The following is a 24,671-nucleotide window of genomic DNA, read 5'->3' as shown; positions in this document are numbered from 1 at the left end:
TAATATAAAAAAATATTTTTGCCTTGATAGACTTTGAGATAATAAAGAACAAAAACTCTTATATTTTTTACTTAACATGATGTTTTAAGTGTGTGGTAAAATACAAATTTTATAGTTTGACGTCTTTAAGATGTCTTGTTTTATTTTTACCAAAGATTGGTTGTTTTAGCATTATTATGTCTTATTTAACAAATAAATGGAATAGATTTTCAAGAGCTTTGCTTATAAAAGTTTTGTTTTAAAAATAATATTTTTGATGAGTTACGTTTTTATATCTTATTAGTATATTAAATATCCTTAAAAAATCTAAAACTTGTATTTATTCTTTGGAGTTAAAAGATAATCTATAAAATTATTATTGAAATTTTCTTAAAGACCAAAACTTAAATTTTTTATAAAAAAATATGTTTATTATTCTAATGTTATACTTTATATTTATTAAAATGTTTTTATTGTGGTAATAACATTTATTTTCTGACTTTTGCTTGTAACTATTTTAATATTTATTTATTTTAAGAATATATTTTTATGGTTGTGTATTAACAATTAATCATACTTTTTTAACATAACCAGAACTCACTATTTTTACTTTAATGAAAAATAGTCAATTTTTCAATTAATTGAAAATGAATTTTTTCTTATATAAGATCATTAAATCTGATTTATTTATTTATTTTTGTTTACTTTTCTGATAAAAAGATTTTAAGAATGGATTACGTTTTTATTACAAATGACATGATTATTCTTCTAAAAATATATCCCATAAAAATCTATGCTAAATATTATACGTTGTCTAGCCTAATCCGATATCTTGTTGCAAAAAATTCAAAAAATCTTAAATCAAAAATATTTTAAGTGAAAATAAAAATAAAATATTATTTTAAAAAAAATACCCGATAACTGCCATAATTTTAATTATATTGAGATAAATCCTGTTCCACAAATAGAGCATGTAAATGTCATGGCCATATTGATCTGCCATATTGTTTCAAAATAGCGACTACTTTAAATATTTTAAAACTTTGCTAAATATTTCAAGAAACAAAAAAATAATGGAATTTTAAATCACATATTTTTTTAAAAATTTTAAAAATATTGTACATTTTTTGTCACTTATGTGAAAAATAATGAAATTAAAAACTGCGGTTTTAATTATATCGACATAAAATTTGTGCTAAGAATATCTCTTATAAATATCTCAGATTCTCTATAATGTTTTAAAATGGCGGTTATCAAAAAATCGTATTTTCTTTAAAAAAATTAGAGAAAAATGTCAAAAAATAAAACGTGCTTACAAATTAAAATCAAAATTAAAAAAAAATGCTTGCATAATATTTTTAAAAGATATAAGTTTTTTATAAACGGTGAAAAAATTAAAGGCAAAAATATTCTATAATATAAAAATTAAATTAAAAAACATTTTTTCACACACTTATTAACAAAAAATAATAATTATAGCGACCATTGCCGGATTTTTTTTTTATTTTAAATGATTTTTTAATAGCAATACTTCAGATAGCACAAATTAAATTAACAGTTAATGAATTACTTTATTTTGGCTTAGGTTTTATTTGGTTATTTATATTTTAAATGGCATTCAAGAGATATCTTATGCACTAAAAGATCATTTTCTCAAAAATTTGATATTTGCTGTTTCTTTATCAAGCCACAGAAATATTTATGATTGTCTGTCGCATCTTGCAATCTGTTTTCAGTGGTCCTCAAATTAGCGTACCGGTATCGGTTTAACGCAGTGTCTAAATATATTTAGCCGAGTGAAAAATGCGCGCCTCGGACATTCTATTGTCTAGGCTGGCGACGACCGAACCGTCAGCTAAGTTCCCAAAATACCTGAAGCCAACATGGCCGCCGACGAGGAATGACAGGTGCTACTACACACCGGGACCATGAGTAATTATCTAAGTGGAACAACCGTGACCGGCTTCCAGCAGTCCTGACAACCTATCGCCGCGAAAGGTACCGTGCAAAAAAGAATAGCTTTTGTAAACTTTCGCCATATTGGAAATTGAAAAGTTTTACCCGTTTTCACCGAGTGTACGTGTGTGTATGTTGTGCATTTTTATTACTGGTATCTCAAATGTATTGCAATATAGTGCTTGAGTAACTCTAGTACATTATGTCGAAGTGAGAAACCTTTGAAATCTTTAAAAGGTATGTCGGTATGCAGTATATATACGCTATGTACGAAATAATAAGCTAAATATATAATATAAATATGTCACGTCGTTCTTCGACGACGAGCGGCGGTACATAAAATCTGTAAAGAAACCTTAATAGTGGATCCAGTTGTGTGGCGATGTTATGTTCGTATTTTACCCCTGATAAAATTGCTTAACCGTATTATTGCAATTCCCTTAGAATACGATCTTTGTACTTCGGAAAAACATGTGATCAAAAATGTACAACTAAAGTGCAATCCACTCTAGTAGTGTAAGAGAGAAATCGAACGTCACAACAGTGACGGGCAACCGTCGCAAAGCGAGCCGCTTAAATATTTACCCATCTAAGTACTACACAGTTGTAGTATTAGATCGTGTGTCCGAAGTTTGACGAGGGACAAATACAATCTTTCTAATGGCCAACCCACCGCCGCCTTTTGTGTTATGTTTACAAAAGAAAACGCGGAAGGAACAGGGGTGACCAACTAGCGCGTTTCGTTTTTGGTGAAAAATTACCGGCGGATAATCGCTTAGGTGTGCATAAAAGCTCGCGCACAATGCCAACAGGAGTTTCGCAAGGAGAAAATAAAAGGATGATAAAAACGGACGCGGAAATGTGTGTACATAGTATCCGGTAGTAAAGAATGAAAAACTTTTTTTCCATAAATTAAAAAAACTTCTAAGTAAATTATATTTAACTTCATAGCTAACTGACTTTCTTATTGAATTTTTATTTTAATAATAAATAAATAAGGTATTTATAGACGAATTATTCTGTACCTGATTTGGTTCTCGATTTCATGTTAAAGGGCTGCGAAGTCAATACCGCTGCTCCTTTAAAACGTATTTCTTATCTAATTCTCAAGACATCATCATTTCCTGTTTTTTGCAAATGCACACGAGTCACCTCTATTCATAAAAAGGGTTACAAATTATTCATAGAAAAGAGAATATAGACCAATCGCAGTCAGCTCTTGCTAAATATATGATATTTCCATAGATATGTCTTTAATCATTTCCGTTTTTTACCCACTTTTACGAATCTATTTTCTTTCACCATAATGGTGGCAAAATCTCTCAATGCGGGAATTCAAGTAGACGATGTATATATGGATTTGAAGAAAGCCTTTGCCAAGGTTTGTCATGATATAATTTTTAAAAAATTTGCGAACATAATTTAGATTCTATATCGCCATATTAGTACATGGTAAATAGAAGCAAAATCGTGATAAGCTAATTGCTTTTTCAACTAACAATAAACAATGGTATTAAATTTAGTAGTTTCTAAAGGTTTTGAATATTTTCATATTTATTTTTAATTTTAACGTGACTTCAAAGGTATCAAACATATACAAACAACTTATATTTTTTTTAAATATATACAATTGACTACTTTAACATGTGTTACTCACTTAGTTTATACTACATATAATATTTGAAGCTAAGCTCATGACACATACATTTTTATTTAAATTTAAATTATTTTATTTATATATTAGCTTACTTTTAACTTTATTATTTTAAGAATTTTACGATTGTTACATGACAGATCCTAGTCTAATAAGTTACAACGGTTTAAGTCTGGGAATATAGCGTTGAATCACTGGATTTCGTCGTTCCGTCGGACTAGTTTATATTAATAGCGTATTTTCTTTAAAAATAAAATAAGATATTGCTACTAGAATTAAACTTAGAAATTGGATATAGATTATGTGTCCAGCATCTTAAACATATTGTATACAAAATAAGTGAAGACCGTGATTTATTAATTTATTTAGCTCATTTAGCTAATTTTTACACTGAACAAATTTTAAATAAACATACTTATAATAAAAAATAAAATTAATATAATTTATTTTTTAATGCGCAAAGATGTTTCTTTATTACATTTCAGAAAATCCGCTAAGAATATTATTTTACAAATTCACATCTCCGTATATTATTCCCCTGGCCGTACTCGTTTTCTTATATTTAACTATCCTTGAATTGTCTTTATTTCTAGTATTAAATCTATGTATATCTTTATTTCTTATAAAATACTTTTTAAAATACTCTGGTACATATTATTTTCTAAATTATATATAAATAAAAAACATTAATCTTCAATATTTCTTGAACATTTAACCATTCCAATCTATCAATCATACTTTTACCCTATTTTGTAACTTTTGCAACATAATTTTTATGTAATAAACATATCTAATATTGTTGCACAATAATTAAAATGGGTCAGTATATTATTATTGTAGATTTTTTTGTGTTTATACTTAACATATTTTTCATTCTGGATAATATAATATTATATATATATATTTTAATATGTAATTACAATGTCCCTTAAAATTTACCTTTTTATTTATATTTACTCCTAAATATTTTGTATTATCAACTGTTTTTATAATAGATTTATTTATAGCTATTTTTATATTATTATCTGACGAATCTTTATAATTAATAAACACACATTTGGTTTCATTCTCATTTAATTTAAGAACATTATTTTTTAATCTTATTTCTATTATATTCAATTCATTACTTAACATTCTCACTATGCAATATATTAAAGTGTCATCTGCAAACAGTTGTACTTTAAATTGTTTTTATATTATTATTCATTGTATTAAAATATAATATAAACAGCAAGGGTCTTAATTTAGAACCCTATGGTACACCGCGAGATATTTTTTCTCTTTGGAATACACATTTATTTTAAATTTTTGCTTTCTTTTTTTTAAATAATTATTAATCGTCTTAAAACTATTTCACTTATACCGATATTTTCTTATTTCTTTTACATTATTATTTCGAAAGCTCTCTTGAAATTCAAGATAACTGCTCCAATGATTTTGTTGGTATTCTTGGCTAAAAACCAATCATTTTAACTAATTATAATTCAGTTTTCAGAATTCCGATTTTTGTTCACATAGAATGTTTTAAAAAATAATGAAATTCTTTAATTATTTGCCTACTACTTCTTCCATTACCTTTTATATACATGACAACATTTCTTCAACCTTTTTACTATTTTTTATTTTAGGTGTAGGTATAATAGTAACAATCTTCAAATTATCAGATATTTCTCTTTTAAATTATTTCATATTATTAGATACTTTCCAAGTTTCTTTAATTATATTTACATCTAATTTATCAGTACTGTTATCTTTTTTTAATTTACAAATTATGCTGTGAATTTTTTCTAAGTATACTGATTTAATTTTACTAAATTTTACATTCAATGTTATATTATTGTCTTGTACTAAATTATTAAGCTAAGGTATTGAATTCACAATCTATTTTATACTTTCAATGTAGTATATATATATATTTTTTCGGCTATTACATATATTTTCTGCTTTACATATACTTCATCAAGCTCCATATTAATTATGCCGTTTCTCTAAATAGAATTAAATATATTTTTATTGTTTTCTACATTAAAATTGGGTCATTTTTTATTTAATCTTATTTTTCTATTATTTTAGATTTTACTGTAATATTATATGTCTGTAATTCTGTTACTTTTTTCTATTTTTCATTCAAGACTATTTAAGTTTTTCTTATTTTAAATATTTTGTATAATTTATCTCTTTTTTTCAAAATATTTTTAAGATTATAATTAAAGCACAGTTTTGGGTTGTATCGATATTCTGGCTTAAAATTATATTGATTTTTTATTTTACTATCTACAATATTATTATAAATATTATTCTATATCATATTAACATCTATTTATCTACATTTTAGTTACATTTTTGTAATTCTAATCTTAATTTGGTAAAATAATTTTTTTTAGTCCAAATTACATTTAATTTAATTATATAAAACTAAAAAGTTGCATAAGTAAGCTTTAAATATACAAAAACTTATATTGATATTTTAGGAAAGATTTCAGAAATCCTTACTCTAGATTTTTTTATTTTTATATTCGATTGAACATATAAAGCAAAGTATCATATACAATTTTAAGAATTGAATATATTTCATAAAACGCATTTGAAATTTGATTATGATTTTTAATATGCTTTAAAACATAATTAATTTCATTGGCCAAAAAATTGATGGTGCTACTATTCCTATCATATGAATATATTTTCTCGAGACACTGATTCATTACTGATAAAAATCTTAATGATGAAGATTTAACGATTGCAGAAGAGTTATAATATATATAAATATATTTGGTTTATTAATACGTACATAAACATAAAAAATGTTACGATTTAACTTTTATATAATTAAAATATATAAACGTTCAGAAAAGTAGTATCTTTCTGCTTGATACAAAAAATAGATACAAAAATAAGAAAATATTTATCTTTGCCATAATCAAAACTAATGACAGTTTCTGTCTTACACTTGACAGAATTCTCACAGGCAATTCACATACACAGTAATTACAATATTAGTGAACTTCACTACATATTTTTTGTTATCACGGTTTATATTATATATAAACAACTCTGTTTTTCCATATTGAATAAAAAAATCCGATGCAGAAAGACGTATACAAACTTTAATATATGAAAAATAATATGAAACGTGAAAAGTTTTGGCACTGCAAACTGAAAATCTCCGATTTTTCCGCAAATGCATAGAGCCGCCTCCGATGTAGCGTGTACTAACTATATGTTCGTACACAGGCAATACGTACGAGCGCTGTGTAAACGTTTGCGATTGCCGATACAAAAGTTTCTACGTGTGTTTACATTTTTATTTGCACAGTAGAAGAAAAAACATATATAAATGCACACACTCGTGTGGAGCTTCTGCCAAAATGTATGTTTACATACACCTGCGCTGGCTTATTTTAGAACGGTTGGCGTTAGTAGTATTTAAACTACAGGGTGGAATAAATGGGTTGCAAATTTGAGTAAGGAAAGTCGTATTGTTATATACTTTATTGACTTTGATAGGTGAATATGTTTAAACATTTAGGAAATTATTTTTTATTGCTAATGTATTGTAGTATACTGTATTATTAACGTATACTTTTTGTCCTAGGTGCAGTTCAGATTATAAAGGTAATGAATATTTTTATATATTTAGATAGCTGTATTAGTATTTTTAATTATACATAACAACTGTTAAGATTCTTGAATTTCAAAAATGAGAAGTAGCTAATTTTTTATTGATGTGTTTAGTTTAAATAAAATTATAAAAAGAAAATGTCAAGGGTTAATTTGTCGTCAAGAGTTTATTTTTTTTACTGATTTTACATTGATTGTTCTATCATTTACATATTTTTACAAATAGTTGAAATATTATTTACAGATAGTATTTTTAACCCTCTTCGATTTATATTTAATTTAATTTTGAGATCCTCCTGTTTTCCAGAGTTGTTAATGTTTTTCGAGCAGCAACATGGTTTCCGTCAATCTCGATCCACTGTCACTAATCTTATGGTTTTTTCTAACTTTGTTTTAAGATCCTTGGACTCTGCTGTGCAAGTGAACGTTATACACACAGATTTTTAAAATGCATTCGATAAAGTTAATCATGATTTACTTGTAAAAAAATGATCTAATTTCGGGTTTTCTGTAGGTCTCATAAACCTATACTCAAATTACTTGACCAATAGATATCAGTTCGTCAAGTATAAAAACTCTTTTTCAGAACGATATAAAACCTCTACTGGAGTACCTCAAGGGTTCAACTTGGGTCCATTTCTAATCCTATTGTTCATTAGTGACATAGAAACAGCAATGCATTATTTTTTTTAATAATATATGCAAATGACTTCAAAATTTTCAAGAAAGTGCAGTCGATTTCGGATTCCCTCTGCAAGAGGATCTCAATTCTTTATGGAATACTTTAGTATTGCGCACTCTTTATGATGCTCTAGTCCGCGAATTTAAGCTGGAAAAATTACAGCGTAAATTCCTTCAATATTTATACTAGAAGGAATACGGGTATTATCCGTTCTTGTTTCCCAGCGCTTTTATTCTGGGAGCGCTGGGATACGCTTCTTTGTCTACTCGCAGAAATATCGATATAATTAAACACTTCTGGAAATTGCTCAAAGGCATAGGTGTTTGAGCAGCTCCAAATGTGGGATCCGGAAGGTGGTTATAGTTCTCGGTCGCATCCGCTGTTCTTGCCTGTAAAGTCTAGAGCTGGAGGACTTGCCAACTCTTTTCTGGCAATGGCCGTTCGTTTGCTCAATACTGTGCATAGCAATATTGACATTTTCTCGTGCACATATGGGGTTTTGGTTCAATTAATGTGGGACAATGCACACCTGTTGAGGTGATTTGTGTTTGTTCTTGAATCTTGTTTTCTGGTTTATACTTACGTGTGTGTGTGCGCCTATGAATTTGTATGTATGCATACGTATATATGTATATATTTGTATGTATTTTAAAATCGGGTCACGATGGTCATAATTTATAATTAATAAATAAAGAAATCATTTTGATTCTATAAATTTGCTAAAAATACTTTTTCTTTATTAGTAGTTTTGGATTTTGACGCTGAATGGTTGTTCTATATATAGTTTTATTTCACAAATTTTAATTACACCGATGTACAGTCACAATCAGATATTAGAGAAAAAGTGCAGATTAATACAAAAGATATTATTTTACCTTGAAATGCGTGAATCTTTCTGCTTTCTGATCTATACTGGTTACTCTTCACTTTCTTAGAGTGGTGATGTAAGCAGGAGTATAGTATCCGTTACGTGCATCACTGCCGTTACCAGTACTTGGGCCATACGAGTCCAACCCCATTGGCGGGCACCCAGCTTTTGACGACCAGATGAGCGGGATCCACAATTTCATTAGTATTTCTACCGAGCGTCGTGGCCGACCTTTAGTGCTCTCGTTGGCTGATCTGCATTGCTTTGCAATTGCATGCATTTGTGTGTCATCTTAGTAAACGGTGATGTAAGCAATTGTCAAGTCTTTCATTAGTTTTTATTTAGTTAAAAAATAAAAGAAAAGTCTGATTCAAGGCAATAACAGTACTGTTAAATCCCGCCTATAATTTACAACTTATATAACGAAGCAAAAGAACGTATTCCAGGTGGCTCTTTATAAACAAAACCATCGTGGTCGACCAGAGATACGGGATCGTTACCATCAATACCATTTAATATGCAATATAATGCTTATTGTTCTTAGGCGTGTGTTAAAAATCTATATATATAAAGGGGTGCAGTAATGCAATTGTAGTTTAGTCGCTCTTCAAATTTCTCTCGTGTATCATAGATATACATACAGTATTATTTAAACATTGCGAATATATTTATATATATATAGACTAAATACTATAACAGTGGTATTCAACATATGTTTTATTTCTGTATAATAGAATATTTATATTCAATTCGAATGACACTCTTTTTAAAAATATAGTGCATGTAATTAGGATTGAATCTTGTATTTTGCGCAATATATCGCCGAAAATGTTGTGCTTAATAATACCCATCGTTTATTAAAATATGATATGGACTGCCTAAATTATACCCATAATGTACCGAAGTACTACATAGCCCAAGTGCGGTGTACCTACGCGTCGGAGGCATTTATCAATGCTAAAACAACATTGTTTTGAAAAGGCCCAGTGGTTCGGCACGCGAATTGAAATATACGAGCGCCGAGGGGTGGAAGTTTTCCCACCCCCTCTCAGGTGGAGGGCCTGAAAAATCACGGGAAAATGTTTACAATTTCAAATGGGCGAGTCGGGCTGTTCCCTGCTGTTTTTCGCAGGAAAATCAAATGCGGAAAACATTCTACAAATCTTATCCTGCGACCCGAATAAATTTGGGAAACCTTCGGCCGAGAAACAATTTCCTGCCCTCGGGCCGTTGAAATTCGACACTAGACAAATATTTTCCTAATGCAAATTGATACGATTTATTTTGACGTGATATTTTAAGTTGTTTTTCCTTCTTGTTACATTGTATAAGTACCTTCTTAACCTTAAGGCTTTTACTTGTAACTTGAGACCCACTTCACCTGAACAAATCTTACATAACTCTATTTTATATTGCTTATTTTTTAAAATATTGTGAGTTATATTAATCGACTTTGATATTGATAAAGTTTATTGTTATGGGACTTAAAAAACTTTTCACTATATATCAGAAATAAAAACACAAGAGCCTGACATAAATAATGATTACAACACAGACTTTAATCACAGCAAACTTCTACCATTTGTTAGTAATGAGCACTGAGTATTGTATTTATATAATACAATATATTGTGCTATAGTCGAAACTAGGCATTCCGGTTTCTCGGTGTTTTTCAATTCTCAATTTTATCAATATTTTTTGATAAATGAGAATATATGTATATTTATATTAAATAATATGTGATTATAATAATACAGTATAAAATTGTATATATTTACATATTATTTAAGAACAAGCAAATTCTATGGCGTAACTCCGTGGAAAGCCCCCATACATTTTTGCCGTCTCCCGATTGGCACGCGGAGTGGTTTATGTGTATCTACTTAATAATGTAACTCTTAAATTACTAAAAAAATATATAAGACCAAATAGAGTAGTTGAGAAAGTCATTTAAATACTTTCGACCTCAAAAAAGCAAGCATATTTTAAAACATCTGGCATGGACCACCCTTTCTTATGCAGCCGTATAAAAATGCAGCAGTTATAAAACATTTAAAAATATTCGTACAGATCTGATGTTTAACAAAAAAGGCTCTATATATTATATTCTTAAAGAGCCTTTAATATAAGAATTTTTGATTTAGTATTTTTATTGAGAAATATATTTTTTTTTTTAAATACTAGACGAAACAATTTTTATTGTTTTGCTCAACAAATATTAAATGTAATTCTAGATGTTTGTATTCATCAGAAAGTAACCTCAATATTTATGTGGCATTTAAGAGGCGTACCTTAAAGAGACAGATTTTTTCAATAGGGCTTAATTGCTATAAATTAGCATTTTTCCATTCATCTTAGACTCTTAGTAAGTACTACGAGTCTTTTAGGTATTTTTGCAAATTCAAAAATAAAATTTTTAATAAATATCGGAGATTTAAAAATGTAATGATATAAAATTGCTTAAAGTTAGATTATATAAAATTAGGTGATATTAGATTCATAAAAAATAAATATGATGATGTTTAAACAAAATCCTGAAACATAAATAGTATACAATACAATTGCTTGACTATTAAGACTAACTATATGTTTAACACCACGCTCTTATATATTCGAGAAGCACGCTCATAATCTCACGCTTAATATTTTATATATTTTTTATGTATGTTTTAATACATATATATAAATACTGTTTTTTTCATAGTTTGTTCTTCTCAATTACCGTAAAACTGAATAAAACTTTTTTAAATATTGTCACTTTTAAAAATAAAATTCTAATATTATCTTCTTTGTAATCTTTAATTGTGTTAGTCAATTGGATTTTGTTTTATATATTTTATTTTGTATAAGTATTTAATAATCTATGTGTATACAAAATTTATTATTAAAAAAAATGTCAAAATGTCAATCATATCAAATTATTTACATCTCTTAAAACTTCAAAAGAAAATTTTATACTAGGAAATATTTTATACTTTTAAATAACAATTTATTTAATAAAATTTCATTCATCAATCAAATTATTTGTGCAGACAAGAAAGAGTAATTAACGCTGATTTGTGGATGTCAGAAACCACAAATAACCCAAGATTTCTAAGAATGTCACAAGTTAAAAACATTATTTTAATAACAACATTAGTGATTCATTGAGCAAATAAAATTCATGGTATGAATCTGAAATCGTAAATATTTTATTTATTATATAGTATACAGAGTGACCCATAAAAATCGCAAAGCTAATTTGATACACAATACAACATTAGTGTCTGCTCTACGCAATATTTATAAATATCTATTTCTCCGTCCTGTATTGTATTTTATAGCATGGACTTCAAAAGTATTCTTTCTTTTGTGAGTGAGAAAGAGAGAGATATGAAGAGACGCTTTCAAAAACTTTTCCAACCGCCGCTAAGTACTACAACTTTGTTAGTCGATTTGATTGATGGAGTGAAACACAATTACCCCTACGATGGTCTGGGGGTTGGTTTCAAGGCGCTATTACTCACCCATACCTACCGGGTGGTTGGCTTCTTGCAATTTTGAAATGTGAAATGTGTCTAGACCTCCATTAAATAATTGCTTCGGACCGCGAACCGGCAACAGCGGCCATTTTGCCATTTCTTGTCGTTGAAACTTTTCGTCATTGAGGGGAAATTCAATATTTATGCTGAGCTTTGTTTTACAAAGCGTGAGATCTTTGACGGTTCTTGGGATTATATATTTGGACTGTATGAAACTTTAAAGTCCATGGTACCATTAATATACTGTGAAAGCACAAGATTTTTGCCACAATAAAATATTAATCACCGAATAAATAAAATTAAATACGCTTTTTATGACAATAATCGACTACATGTATTTCTAAAATAATATTTTAAATCAACTTTTGCTTTGATTTTTAAAATATTATTTGTAGGCTAAGATACATAGTACAAAATTATTACAATGACAACCCAATACTTTTTTAAAGTAGAAAAAATAATATTTTTGCTACTAAAAAATAGGTTCAGGTCCAATAATTGAATTTATAGTTACTTTAAAACCTGTAGTTATTTTACAAATAATAATAAAAAATATTTTACCGTTTCATTGTTTTTATTTTTTTATTTTTTGACTAAAAATATATATATATAGATCAACCTGTATAATGGTTGAAAACTCTTTTTAGATGTACTACACTAGTTATTAGAATTTACTAGTATTTACACGCAATGCATGTTATTATTGATCTTGTGAATTAAATGAATTACCTCATTCATCCTCTCACTCGATATTATTAGATAAATAGCCAAGACAATTATTTTACGCCAACGCTACGATTTGTTTGCATACTTGTGAATCGTGAGCGACGATAAAAAACTTCCTGGATGTTAATAGACTGTTTTTCTCGTTCGTCCTTCAAGCATCTGTCGAGCAGTTGTTTTCAACAACCAAACTAGCGTTCAATTAATATTTTTTATCCTGAGACTTAAAAGGAGTACTAGTTTAATAAAAACAGTTACAAAGCAAATGCGCGTCATTTTGATTTAAAAAATAAGACAGTATATTATCAAAAAAAAAATATTAAAGCTAGACTCTGGACATAATACTGTCGCCAATTAAAGTGTCTGCTTTTGATTCTTGCGAGCCCATTTCACCTTTTTTTTTATATGATCTAAAAGATTTCAAAGCTCTAGAGCTTATTGCTTCTAGCTACTTTACATACATTACACTATTCAGCTCTAAAACTGTTCTGTATAAAAAAAGTAAGACCGATAGTCTTTTAGCAAGTTAATTTTTATAAAAAGCAAAGTTAATAATAGCATAAATTATTATTAATTCACATTATTAAAATCACGAACAAATTGTATAAAAACTGCCTTTCTTAGATCGGATTAAACACTGGATTTTGAACTTAATAAATGTGCCAGGGATGACATTAAGTAAAAAACATCTACTTTAAATGTCTTACAATTCTCGGTCGATGCTCGGCTTAGCTCCACTTAATGAGCTCTCGCGTGTCGGAAGTATCCTACGGAATATATTATAACTAATAATGTCCGCTATATACGTGCTTATATACAATTTTCGACATATGGGAGGTTCTATCCTCTTCCTACTTTCGACTTTTGAATCAATGCAATGATTTTAAGGTGGAAACAGATTTTTTATTATTTGTCACTTTCATTATAATAACGTAAATCTGTGTCGGCACATTTCACTAGCTTGTTGGCATTTGTGAATACGATAAAGCATTTTCTTTGTATTTTTAAAGATACAAAATATTCCTTTATTGAGACTTATATGCTTCAGCATAACAAATATACTTGTTCTGCACAAATACTAATAATTATAAGATTTATTGCGCTTTTAACAGGTTTCTATAAAAAATATTTTTTAACGATCGAACGGTCATGATATAATGCATTTATATTTGTTTTTTGCCCTTGTGATGTTTTTTAAAGCATATTCAGAATCAACATACTAAGTCTGGTAAAAATATATACCAGTAGTGTAAATTTTGAATTTATGGAGTTGCTGCTATATCTGAAAATATTCTTTTGACAACAGATTGCTTTTCTAATACTTGAACCAAGTGAGAGTTGAAATGTTTTAACTAGTGTTTTTTACTAAAAATATTTTTAGTAAGTATAGTAAATGAAGCAATATATCATAGCATCATTTTACTTATAGTCAATCGTGCGATGTCGTACAAGAGAATTGCACCATATCGATTCAACGGTGCAAAAATCTGAGGTTGCAGTTCTTAGTTCTTAATTGTAAATGATTATACCCAGTACAGGCCATTATTTTATTTTGTCACGTATTATCAAATTTGTGTTACGTGTTACAAAACAATCAAGAAATGAATCGTATGTGTTAAAAAACTATAAAAAAACTTCTTAACTGCAGTTCATGCTTTTTTTATTATTTTTGTTGTTTTAAGTGGTCTAAAACTACTGAAAGATTAATGCAAACTTCTGTTGCAAGCTCTTAATTTTTATGCTCTTTATTTTTGTAGCACCAACAGAGTAGTTATACTTTCTGAGATAAGTGGTTGAGTAGTGTAATTTTTCAGCTAGTTAGACAGCAAATATTTGTTCATTGTTCAAAATACGTGTACAAAAAATTCAGGTGTTAGTGACGGGTGGCAATGTCGATGAGGAAGATTTGTATAAGTTGTAAAAATCGAGTGTCTTCGATTTCTCGTCTGTTAACTATGTCGAATTAGCAAATCTTGAGAGCTCATGAGTATGGTGATTGATTGTCGAATGATTGTTAACCCAGCATCATATATTTATTTATGATGTAAGAAGCTTAGATAATTGAGAGATAAGGCAAATTGAGAGCCAATAAACTCCAAATTCAACACTTTAAGTTCAATGTAAATTTACGGGTGACCGTCTGATAATTACAAAGAATAGTTCAAAGTACGAGATAATTAATTATTTTTTAGACGGCTCGAAGCTAACAAAAAAAAAGTTTAAAAACTGTTTGTGGTAGTTATTTTGGTAATTTATTGTTCTAGAAGTCAGATTTTAATGTTTCATTTAGTCAAACCACTCTTTTTTGAAGATTTTAAATACATGTTGCATACATATGTACATGTTTTTGGACGTCAAGCGCGTATTTCAGTATAATCCATGAAGTTTTCTGTCGCACTGCGTATATTGTTAAAATTATCCATGTCCCATCTCAAGGAATGTCTCTCGAGGTCCACATCTCGTCCGATAGATTAATGGCAAGCGAATATCTTGATCGGAAGACGCGTATATTTGGCCGCCATTGTGATTCGCTTGGAAGACGTTCAAAATGTCTTAAAAGGGTCGACCGGAATAGAATTAACATTTAATTAAAACACCAGTACATACTGCGCCATAGTACTGATTGAACGTATTGATTTTGAGTTTGACCGGAAAAAGAAGTTGACACCTGCTACTAACTCTCAAAGCTTTGTCATCTGATCATTAATTCGTTAGTTTCTACTTGACAGCCGACAGCTGCTGACAAACGTCTGATGGCTTATTTTCGATGCTTCCTAGTGCAGAGAGTTAATGACCTATTAGTTTAGATCTTTATTAAATATACTAAAATGGTCCTTGTTAGAAAAAAATTATGAGACACAAATGACAACAGAAACAAAACTTATTTCGATAATATAAAATTGATTTTTTTACTATTTAATAAGTGAAGCATCTTATCTATAAATTAAATATTTAATAACTATGAAACATTATCAATTACACATTAAACTCACTTAATAAATTATTACAACTTAGTGGTTTTTCAATACATTTAATGAGTACTTTAATAATCAAACTCTAGTGTTTAATTTTCTTTAATTTATTAATAAATGTTGGTTACCTTAAAAATGGTTCATATGATAAAATAACAGCATTTTTAATTTTTTAAAAACTATTTAAAATAAAAAACTTAATAGTTTTTAGATATTTTTAAGAAACAATAAATTATTTGCTCATAGAAAGCAATTTTTCACATAAGACATAGAGTTGCTAGTTGCATGTAGATTCTTTGAGAGTCACAATAAAGTAAGGAAGTTAAAATATAATAATAATTAAAATATTTTTTGTCACATAAATGGGATTGTGGGCACTGATTTAAGTTGGCTACCCTAGAGCTGCGTGTCACAGTGGCAACACCTTTACATAGCAGCACGGCCAAGTAATAGTAATGATTTAAACCTATATAATTATTTAACTGTAAATAAACCTTCTTCTTGCCAACCCAGTGACCATCTTTTTGCTGTAAGCTTTTACAATTTATGTATACGAGAAAACTACCGTAGTTAATCTGCCCTATTCGCAATGGTTCTAAATTGACGACTATATAAATAAAAAATCTAAGATTAAAAATAAATTAAAAAAATGTTTTTTTATTACATATTTGTTTGAAAAAAAATTAATATGTAAGAAAAAAATATTATATTTATAAATGAATAATTTTATTTTTTGCTGAAATCTATTATTTTTCAATACTTGCTTTGACATGTAATTTATTTTAAGGTGTATTGTTTATATATAACCTTTTATTTACAAAATTCAATATTTTATTAATGTATATATTTAAAAAAGGATAAATGAGAATATATTTATCGTATCTTTGTGGCAAAATTCATGTTGTAAAATATGTTTTAAATCTGTTCATTTTTCCGCAACGAAAAAACTTAAGTTATAATAAATCTTAATGTAAAAAATAAATGTAGGTATAAATCACAAATATTTCGAATATTTAAATGTGTAAAATTCTGCAAGAACATCTTTGAACGTAAAAAATAAATTATTTATTATCAAGCACGCGCAGAATATTGCGAGCAACTGTAGATTTATTGATTATTTTAATCGGATGCGACGTATGGCGAAACGTATCAAATAAATTAGTCTGCCATAATCCATCAAATCTTAATCATTGCATGATTTATGCACAGCGCTGGGATTTTATATATACTATTATATAAATACATTTAATTTCGTGCTCAATTTGTGACATATTAATATTTGGTTATGACACGCACAAACAAACGTAGGTTGTACGCGATGTAATATGTTTAACTGAAATGTTTGACAGTTAACGGTTGAATAGCAGTTTAGGGAGTTATTAATCATTTTGACTGTAATAAAATTTTGTTTGTGTGTGTATTGTATAATATATATTTGCAAACATCAGTATATTAAATGTGGTGTAATATAAGTATAGTAATTTATTATATTATACTATAACATAAAAAAATAACTGTGTTAATTAATTTAATTACTCTTTTGTTGGAATTGAACCAAACTATATAATAAACATCGTATTTTATTACTATAAAAATATATGTTACCACTTAACACTTAAATATATTGCTGTTCTTCTAAGGATTTTGTGGCTTGGCACTAAGCTACTTATGTAATAGTATATGTTACTTGGAAATAATGTTTTTAAAGATTTTTTTTAATTTTTTTTGGTTCATATTTGACTAAGCTATAAGATTTTTTGCCACAAAGATAAGATTACTTAAATTTGTATACAAAATTATATACTAATTTTAACTGTATCATTAGTCTATTTGTAATATTTGTTTCATACATTAATATATTTAAAAAAAATGTTGGCGATACCTCACGATCTCTACAATAATACGTCGAAAGGTCGAACGCGTAAAAATATTTGATATTTGATAATCTGTGGCGGAAGAGGTCGGACATAAATTACTAAAAGTTAAACACTTTCCACCGGCTCTCAAACTGTCATCGAAGATAACCGTTAGTAACATAATGAGCCGAAAAAAATATTTATCGGCTCCAGCGCTTCTCAAACTCAAATCGGATTACCTATGGGGACGGCAGGCTTTTATTAAATAATATAGGAAAATATGGAGCGTCTCGGAAAATTTAGCCGGTAATGGAAAGCTCTCGACGAGCTTTTCCCTCTCGGTGCGTATCAAGTGTCTGCGATACACGTCAAATATTTTACATTAACGCCGTTTTATGTGTACGTATTTAAAGTGTTGCCAACAAGCGAGAAAATATATAAAAAAAGATAAGTAAATAAAAAAAACGAAAAAACGACACAAATGCGATTTCGACGCCATTTTCACTTGATATTAAATAATATATTAAGGAATGTTTTATATATAATTTACTCATTCGAATTAAGAATACTTGTATCATCGTAAATTTTGGCTTTAATAGGTGATGTGTCACCCTGGAATTATTTTTTTAAACTAAATTAATATAATAAATGGCGTCAGTTAAAGACTACCGCTCACAGCAAAAAGCAGCAAATAATTTTACTAGCACTTGTCAGATAAATTATATTTTCACTAGTAAAAATATATGTTTCGATATATTTTCACTGATAAAACGCTTTATTCATTTTTTCAATTATTTATTTACGTAGTTTCGCATTTTGATACATTTAAATTATAAATAGGGAAAATTTAATAAATACGCTTAAACTATTCATTAAAATAAAAAACAAATTAAATTAAAACAATATGATATGATATATGTATTATTTAACAACTTAATCACATTTGATTAAAGTTCCATGAATTTATTAAAAAAATATTTTTTAATTTCTTTGAAATTATTCCTATTTTGGTAAATCGTTATATGTTATAAAATCAACTAGACGATCCCATCGCAAATATGTCGCCCCCAAGCAAGTGCCGCCCGGGGCGGCCCGCCCCCTCCCCTCCCCCTATAGCTACGCCACTGTTTTAAATACAATATATTTTAAAGAATTTGTGCCAAACTTCACAGAAAAAGGTTAAGGGATGTGTAAATCATACGCAGATCTAATTTGATAATTATGTAGCTCTTTTCTAAATTTAAATTTAGTATTTATAATCAATTTTTCCTCTAACATTTTTTTTGGTTATCATCATTAATTCATATTTTGAAAGAATAGTTATAGGCAAAATTTTAGTTTTCATATATATGTCTTTTATGTGAGCATCGAAGACATGTATATTTAATCTAGTTTTATATTATAAAATATTTTGATACCTGTATAACATTTTTGACATTGGCAATACTTTTTTTATTATACAATTAATATGGTTATAAAAATTTAAATTTTTATCCAAAAGTAGACCTAAGAATTGTATATATATTTTTTTGTAATTAGAGCATTATTTACAGTAATTAAAATATTGAAATCATCTATAAATATTATATAGTTTTTTTTCATTAATTGTTAATTTGTTAACAATTAATAAAATCATCCATTTCTTAATATGGATCAAATCACTCTGCATGTTATTTTGCACACATGCATACATTGCAATAAATAGTTGTGTATCCCTGCCACTTCTAGACAAATTAATAAAACGAATGCGTCTGAACAGCAGCGTACAATTATTTACGTCACCTTCCAATTCGCTGAGAGAATAAATAGAAAAAAAATCAAAACAAAAACAAGTATAATTTATTAACGACAACAAAATACAAAAAAATTAAAGCCAACATTTTGCAGCTGCGAAAAACGGTCTGAAAGAGTTAAAACATATGTTCGTACGAACGAGTTATGAAATTTATTATAAATATAAATTATATTTACGGGCTTAGAATGAGGCATTAAGCGAAAAAGAATGCGAAGAAAAAATGTTCATCGCCGTCGTATTTTGGCGCAAAAAATCTCCAGCAAATTACTGTTAATTTCTGCGAAAGCGTTTTTAATGAGTTTTATTTTGCGATGGGTCAGTGGGGTGGGAAATGTGCGGTAATTTTGTGGGTTTTTTTTATTTTTTCGCGAACGTCAATCACAAACGTTTAATCGTTTTTATTTCGTAAAAAGTTTTAATTTGGAAAATTGAGAAAGTCGAGACGGAAAAAATCGAAGAAGTGGTTGTTGTAAATAAATATTTTAATAGTAAAAATATGAAAAACTAAAGGTCATTTAAATGTGAAAGTTTAACTGCGAACATATGTTTAAGCTTTAAGTTGAGACTTTCTTTTATTGAAAAATATTCTTGGTTCTTAATTTCATAAAACAACACTGACATAAAAGACAATGCACTAAATGTTTGATACAACAAATATGTATATGTAGCTTTAACTATTCGGCAGAATACTTCAAAGAGTCTGTGATTCAGAGCCCGAGAGGATACAGAGCTTACAACTTTTTAAAATACCAATGCATGGCGTAAAGAATCTCTTAAAAAAATATTAAAATCAGTGAAAAAACTTTTACCTGTTCAAATAATATTGCAAAGGGCTTAGAGCAACATTTGTGCTCTGTTTTTAAAGAATCTTTTTCGCCTTTCACTCAATCGCTTTTTTCTTCTTGTACTTGGTTTGCAATATTCAACATAAAGATATCTAAGAGCTTATATTTTTTATATGGCTGTGAGAATTTTAGGATGAAACATTTTTCTGGAATAAGTTTGATTCTTGATTTTTTTTTATTATTTCTCTAAAGTGTATTTTTGATCTGATACTCACTACAATTTCGAGTTTGGTAGACGAAGTTTTTTTACAGTTTTAATAGACGGTTAAAAATCAGATAACAGTTTATTTAAAAAAAAAAATTACTACATATACATATGTATGTATATACAAAATATTCATAACGGTCGAGTTGAATTATTGTTGCTTTGATCTGTCGTGATAATGATGGATGAATCTTTGGAGCGTTTGAGACAGTTCTGGCAAATAGCAGATGAAGATGATGGCAGGGAAATTGCATCGCTTATTGAACACACCCATAAAATGTGTTTACGCTTCAAATCCCTAATTCATTGATAATTAAAATAGTATATATTAAAATTTAGATAAATACAGTTGTCTGTATAAAATTGAGCCCATTAACTTTTTCATTAATTATTATACATTTTCAATTATTACCCGTCTTGAATGCCTTCTTAGCATAACAATTCCCTTGTAAGCAATTCCGATGTACATTATTTCTCGCACTTGGCTCGTTGTGTGTACAAACCGCAATCGGAGAGCAATTAGAACGACACAAAAGCATGTTTGAAATAACTCAACTACAGTGTCCACAGCGATCGCAATAACCGACGATAATTATGCCGTGTTGGTTTACGGACATGAAATCGAACCATTCAGCAATATTGTGCGTAATTATTAAACAGTTTAATAGCAATATGGCGGATAAAACGAGTTTTGATTACGGTTATGTTTTACGAATAATTATGATCGTTATTGAAATATATCTGAGTTTCACTATGTTCAACTATTGGCCATCAAAAAGTCATTTTGTGTGTATGCTGAGATTACGAAACGAAAAAGATTTAATCTCATCCACCTTATTCTCCAGACCTTGCTCCTACCGACTGTCATTTATTTCAATCGATGCAACACTTTTTAAATAAAAACATCAGGTGGCTATTTGTTTATTTTGCATCAAAGCCACCAGCATCTTATTTTAATGGAATTAAAAAATAACAGAGAGGTGTGAGAAGGTTAAAATTATATTTTAAGTCATTCAAATAAAAATAATCATTATAAAATGATTTTTTTGCTTAGTTATAAAAGCGACTTAGTTATATAAGGCATTTTATTGTGTGAAATATATTTTATTTAACTTTAGAATAACTTATATATTTTTAACAAGAAATAATTAAAAATTTTAACTATTTGTTGTTACAAATCTATTACTTTAGAACGCCTAATAAGTATAAATATTATTACAATTAAAACACAAATATTTAATTTTAAGATTGATTTATTCACTTACAAAACGCTTCTTTATTCATGTTTATATATAAATAATAAACAGAGAAAAAGGAGTAAATGAGAATATAATTTTCATAATAACACATACATATTATATTTTTTTAGAACATCTGATTTAATAAATAATAATAAATTCAATTTACTTAGTATTTTTAAAGCAAATAATTGTATAAATTACCTATTTACCTTTATAACACTTCATTATGTAAATAAATAATAAAGATTGTAAACAGCAGTAGATCTTTAAAAGTGGAAATATAAATTACATTACATTTCTGCAAAAAAAAACACATTTATTTGATATTTAATTAGAGCGCAAAAAATATATTGTATTAATACAAAAAGTCTAGAAAGAATTTCTCAAATATTTTGTTGTGTAAATAACTTATTTGCTTTCAGAACAGTCCTTTATTTATTTTTGTATATAATTAATAAACATAAAAACAACATTGAATCTATGAAAGTAAGAATATAAATTTCAACTATATTACATTTTGTTATAATTTTTATTATAACACACATCTATTTTATTTTTTATTAGTATGCTTATTATAGATATCTGGACTCAATAAATTAAGTCTAGAAAGTATTTTGTTTTTAAATAAACATATTTTCATTACAACACACATATATTTTAAGTACTGAGACATTAATACGTCTATTTTTTTCTTAAGAATTTTGATATATAATAAACTTATTTGATTTCAGAACTTTCACTTTAACAACTTTCACTGTTTTTTAAATACTAATTATAGTTTGTCGCATTGAGAAAATCTGTCAAGGCATGATGGTCAGATTTGTAAAAAAAAAATTGTGGGAATTAACATACATTTAATCTCGCGTTTGCTATTTTTTTCAGCACCCAACGCACGCAGTTTTTTATAGGTTTACAAAGATTAGTCTTCTGTAAAATTTAAATTAAATTTTGATTGCAAAATTTCTGTGTATCTAATTTAAATTTAAGCAGAGATAAATTTCTGTGATATGACTCACAATAAGTTATAAAAAAATCAGACTCGTATCTTTACCTTTTTAACATCTTTCGTGTATATGCAAAATACTACGCCACTGGATTTGCATTACAACCATGACACACGAGCATAGATCGTCCGGCTACTCGGAATTGAATATGTATTCAAAGCTATACGTATCTTATTCGCATTCGGTCACTAAGAATAGGCTTAGAACCCAGACGATCCTTCGATCGCAAAATGCACAAAAGGAAGGACTCGGAACGAGCGGGACGAGGCTTTTTTATTATTATTTTAACCCTTTGAGCGCCACCTAGCTACATTCGATTTGTCAAAAACGTCGTAAACGACTTTTGTGACAGCACGTCGTGTTAAAACTCGTTAAACTCTCAACGTTCTGATATTATTTTAATTTTATAGCCGTCACGCGCATTAAGCTCGGTCGTTTGAGCATGTTTTCGAGTGCAAATTGCATGAAAAGTGCAAAAAAAAACAGTATATGTGTCTGCATTTTATGGCGTTCACTGTGTTAAACTGTTTCGTAACAATGATGAGTTTGAGACGCGTTTAAAAAAATATAAGTCGAGCTAAGTGTAGAAAGCTATGCAATTCAGAAAGATACGCTAAGAATTTAAATGGTATTAATGCCATTAATCATTTATGACAAGAGCATGGTTTATTGTGCATGATGATTAATATAATAAGTGCAACTAATAATATGAAATCTGTAACGGTTGAGTTATCAACACATTACAAATATTTTACACTCATTAAATGTTAAATTGTAAAGAAAGACTTTCTTATCAGAAAAACTCATGTAAGTTCTCACACAAAACAAATCAGAGTTGTAAGAAATCTTTCAGATAAAAATCTCATCGCTGATCCTACAAATCATTTTTATTTGCTTCTAATTCTCTTCGCGATGATACCCATTAAGTATTCTATTAATGTTTACATGGTATCCGTTACACACAGATCGAAACAGGGCCGTATTCGGGGGATGAAGTATGGAGGGAGAGAATTGATACAGTTTTAATGGGCAACTTTTGCGTTTACGACGAGTGTTAATGAAAGCAACGATCCGAATCGAGTCTTATGCAAATTCGGTTTATTATCCAACATTTGTACACGCGAAGCAATGAAATCGAATTGAGAACACTCTCACTCTCGATAAATGTTTGCCTTTTGCGAAATTATTAGGATTCGCAGATGCTTTTTGGCGTGGGAGGAGATTTCATGCTAATTAGAGCTAGAATCCCTCTATATTCGGTATATAACGCTTAAGTTTGTTAGCACGTGTTCAACAAAGGAGATCACCATATTTGCGAAATGATTTTAATTAATCATTTGCTTAATACAACAGGTGCATATGCGTGAGATTCAGTACAAATATAATTTTCACTTCGATCGTCAGATTTGGTCCTACTAGGCCGTCGACTAAAGTCGCCAAGAGATCTATATCCATATATGTAAATTCTTAAATTTGTATTTGAATATATTTTTTAAATAAAATGAATAGTTTGCTATATATGTATGTACTTTGCGCAGCTAAAAAAGGTTTCGAGAATAAAAAAATGTTATTCCTATATTTGAACAATTGATCAAATATTCGTGAAATATATTTATTATTTTATGGTTGGTGAACCTTAGGGGGTGATGACTTCGTAGCCAGTAAGACTCTAGTTAGAGTTTTATTACATTATATTTATATTTGTTGCGGCAGACGATAAATGCTGAGATATTTTCTCCGAGTGGTGGTGGA

General features: G+C 28.4%; 1 protein-coding gene across 9 annotated transcripts in view; it reads left to right on the top strand.

The window, feature by feature from the left end:
* mub (poly(rC)-binding protein mub) overlaps positions 1-24,671 on the top strand; it is a 259,626-nt gene that overhangs the window by 199,886 nt on the left and 35,069 nt on the right. For 2 of the 9 annotated variants that reach the window (XM_088205220.1, XM_088205213.1), the window contains one exon: positions 7,182-7,201. The exons of 5 other annotated variants lie outside the window; for them this stretch is intronic. The gene's annotated coding sequence lies outside the window, so the exon portion shown is untranslated. Of the gene's footprint in view, positions 1-1,798; positions 1,978-7,181; positions 7,202-24,671 lie in introns of those variants that run through there. 2 more of the 9 variants (XM_088205215.1, XM_088205216.1) reach the window with 2 other exon arrangements.

The sequence above is a fragment of the Plectrocnemia conspersa genome, unplaced genomic scaffold, assembly GCF_051122295.1.
Source record: "Plectrocnemia conspersa isolate PC_06_02 unplaced genomic scaffold, ASM5112229v1 ptg000002l, whole genome shotgun sequence".
NCBI lineage: Eukaryota > Metazoa > Arthropoda > Insecta > Trichoptera > Polycentropodidae > Plectrocnemia > Plectrocnemia conspersa.
The sequence above is the reverse complement of the archived record's forward strand: the minus strand, read 5'-3'. Positions and strand labels throughout refer to the sequence as shown.